Source organism: Phytophthora infestans, genomic scaffold, assembly GCF_000142945.1.
Source record: "Phytophthora infestans T30-4 supercont1.35 genomic scaffold, whole genome shotgun sequence".
NCBI lineage: Eukaryota > Oomycota > Peronosporomycetes > Peronosporales > Peronosporaceae > Phytophthora > Phytophthora infestans.
Window position 1 is genome coordinate 1543694 of NW_003303724.1, and position 4192 is coordinate 1547885.

The window sequence follows — 4192 nt, forward strand, 5'->3', positions numbered from 1 at the left end:
TTGCTATTGCCAGTAGTAATCTCAACGATTAAGACAGGAGCGCGCCACCGGTGAGAATATCTCATTATAATCACCCTTTCGTGGGTTTGTGTGTTTCCCCTAACAACCAAGCTTGCCTTAAATCTATCAACCGTTCCATCTGGGTTATACTTCACGTCAAATACCCAGTGACAACCTAGTATTTTTCTTCCTTTTGGCAATGGTACTATTTCCCAAGTACTATTTGCAACTAGTGCCTGAAATTCAGCTTGCAGCGCAGTCTCCCACTGCTGAGCGTGTGGGCCCCGTCTCGCTTCTTTTATTGATCGTGGAACCGGTATCACCTTTGTGCTAATTGTGACAGCATTGATTGATACTAAATAGTCCTTTAAACGAGAATTTGGTGTCCTTTTCCTACGACTGCGAGGTATAGGTGGCACAGAAACTCGCTGTTTCTTTACTCCCACTGTTTCAGTATCCGGTGCACAATCTTCCAACTCAGAATTAGATTTTGGTCGCTTGTTAGCCCCGTTTCTCGTTTTCTTTTCCCCTTTTCCCCAACTTCTAGGACCATTTCCTCATTCTCCTCAATTTTTCCGGACGGGAACGATCGTAAAATCAGTCCCTCAGTAAATGTTGGCCCAAATTTTACATCTCGAGCGTTAATGTACCTATTTCCTTTAATATCGAGTAGACGATACCCTTTGTAATCTTCAGAAAGCCCGAGAAGTTTGCACTCTAGCGCCCGCTCACTAAGCTTCGGATTGGGTCGTTTAGATTTTGGTACATGGGCGTAGCACGTACTGCCCCATATGTGAAGCTCAATTCCTGTTGGTTTGGTGCCAAACAGTGCTTCGTATGGACTCTTACCCTTAAGCCGGGCTGTTGGTATCCTATTAGTTATTGCTGTCATATATTTTAATGCCTCTGGCCACCATTTAGCAGCCATACCCGATCCTATTAACGCGCATCTAACTTTACCCATTATTGTCTGGTGAGCTCGCTCAGCAGACCCATTTTCCTCTTGAGACTCTACATTTGACTTTTGGAACACGATCCCACTTCTATCGCAGTACCCTTTTAAGAATTCGTTTACAAATTCTGTACCCCCGTCGGTCCTTATCCGTTTTACCTTGTATGGGAATTGTTTCTCCAGCTGCTTAATAAGGGTTTTAACAATAACCCCAACCTCTCTCAGAGACTTCAGAACGAAATACCATTTATAAGCAGTGGCATCATCTACTATTGCTAGAGCATACTTGTGCCCGGTAGTATTATAGAGGCCCTGTGGTCTTATTTTTCCCAATGAGTCCATATGCAGTGTGTGCAAAGGCTCAGATACCTTATCTGTCACCTTATTCCTATAAGACATTCGCCGTGATTTTGCCAGCACACATGTACGACCGAAAAATGATACCAGTTTCATTTTCTTTCTAGATAACTGGGGTGCATCTCTGATTACTCTGCCAGCCAGAATGTTCATCAGTCTGCCTTTACCGACATGACCTAGCCTCAGGTGCCACTCCTTCAACGTCTTTTGTATCTTCGATTGAGAAGTACTATCGACGGATAGTATTCTTGAATTATTATCCAGTTTCCTACTCGGTAAATAGTATACCTCATCTATTGCAACTGCAGCAAATATGAATCGGTTTTTACTATCAAGGAAGTACAAATACTGCCCACCTTTTGACTGAATGTGGTGATACCCTTGTGTGGCAAGATAATATGCACTAAGCAAGTTACTACCGCACTCTTTATCAAAGGCAACATTTTGTATTGAGATATCACTATAGTACCCTCTGGGTTTGAGAATACTAAATCTCACTGTCCCTTGGAGCTTGGTTGACGAGGTGCCTCCGTTTCCATATTCAAAGATATGAGTCCGTCCTTTGCCAAGCTGGCTGAACCACCTTCTATCCGAACTTATAGCGTGTCCAGCTCCTGTATCAACCACCCATAGATTATCAGTCAGGTTCAACTCCCTCAATTTAGAAAGATACTCAGGGTATCTTCTCCGTACCTCATCATCAATCTCCATTGAGTGCATCGGTGCCTCATCTTCGCTTCCTTCACTCGCTGGAACACTCCCCTTGTACTCAAGTTCGTCGGCATCCTCAATTGCCTTGTTCAAACTGAGGTCGAACTTGGCAGCTTGAGCTGGGGTCCTTTCTTCGTCTTGGTTCACCTTCACCCTCTTGGTAGTCGACTTGCCCCCCCTTCTTGACCGTCATCGCTCGCTTTTGTTTCGGTGACAGGAGCCGCCCGTATGTTTGAGCGAAGCAGCTTGCCTCCAGCCCTTTTCGGGTTGCGGCCAGCCGCCAACACTGGGCAGGCCTTCTTCCAGTGGCCATCTTCAAAGCAGTAATAACACTCGCTTACTGCCACTTCAGAGGATTGTCCTTGGTTCCTTTTTCTTTCCCGTAAACTTTCTTGCCGCATTGACAGTCGCTGGGCGTCTCTTATCAGTCAGCATCGTGGCTTCCCTCCCTCGATCGATCACCGAAAACGCGGCGAAGACTCGTCTCCACGTTTTCAATAGAAAACCACTCTTCAGTCATGATGATTGTGCCTCCCCAAAACTCGCTTGGTAGTAACGCCAGCACTTCCATGCACAGCCAGGTCTCGGTCACCATGTCCTTGCCAACCAGACCCCTCATCTTCCTGTTAGTGTCGTTACGCAGCTTCTTTAACTGGGCGAATAGGGCCCCCAGATTGGTCCAGTTCGCTGCGAGAAGACGCTCCAACTGGCGGCGCAGCTCGATTACGCCTCCTGCATCCCCGAGCCCGTACTTTTGCTCGAGCTCCTTCCATATGTCACAGGGATTCATTCTGGACACTTGATCCGGCAGCCCACTCAAGAAAACGTTAGGCAACGCTTGGTTGAATAAGTTCAACAGCTCGGACCGAGCCCTAGTCCAGTGTTGGTGGCGCCAACGCTTGGCCTTCGCCTCTTCTTGAGAAATATTTCCCTCCACCGAAATGATGGGTCTCTCAGGCGTACCCTCAAGGAAGTCCATCATGACAACCGTAGCCTCAGGCTGGTCCTTTTCCAACAGCCCTCGCTGGTATTTCTCATCCAGCGTCTCTATGTGCGTTAGCACCTTGTCTCGCCACATGGTGTAGTCCTCCCCATGGAACTTTTCCAGTCCCAGGACCTGGGCACTCCTATTGTGTCCTTTAACCATGGGCCTTAGTCTCCGTACGTATCTGAAATATTAAGCTCTATGTAATAGGCCGTCAGTTTCAAAGTGAGGAGGCCTTTTAAAGCGGGCGCGCCACGCGTCCTCCTCACCATTAACATCCCTCGGCAATGTGTTTACTTATTAAGTTTCCTTAAGAAGTAGGATGTTTGAACCTTTTCTATTGGCTACATATTTGACCAATTAAGGTGCATTCTAACACTGCGGTCCCGGTTGGCCTTCTCTTAGGCTTCTTGCATGAGCTCGAGACTTGCAGCTACTGCCAGGTCGGGCAGTGAGCAATGCGCCGACGTCTCGTGCAGTATCCTAGCTTGTGCTGGCACTGGCAGTGCAGTAGTGCCGCAATGCTGCTCAATGACCCTCAAATGAGAATATTCTGTCTGTTAGTTTTAGATAGTTTTGAATTTTGAATGGAATTTCGGACGTTTTCTGGAAGGATATTAGACAGTTTTAAATTAGCCCTAGCATCTAAGTCTGTCAATGTGAAGGGGCGTTGTCCATGACGATAACCACCATTTTGTCCTGGTAGTCCTCGATGTACTGCTCCGATGACTGCACAACGTCGAAATATCTATCAGAGACTGCAGCATTCGCGCCCATACGAATACTGCAGCATTGGAGTCGGTAGGTGTGGAGACCAATGGGGGGCAAAGCTGCACGGTGTATCTGCAAGTGTGCGCCTTTTGAAGGCGGTAGTTTGCGACAGCTCTCTGTAATCGCTTAGCGCGGCTGCGCATCCTCTTTAAGTGCCCATTGACGTTAGTCTCGTCATACTGTAATAAACGAAAAAAATTCCTGCCCCTTGAGCTTCTCGGAGAAAACGAGACGCTCAAGGGGCAGTTTTTCTTGTCCTTGTGAGTTTGTCTTGTTGACGTCGCCGTTACACATCGTAGGTTTGACACACCTACTTCGGTTACAATCAGTTACTATACGGGGTTTCCCCTAGACGAGGGCCTAATTGGCCGGCTCATGTTTTTCCAAATTGGGGTTTCGAGACCAGCGAGTACCAA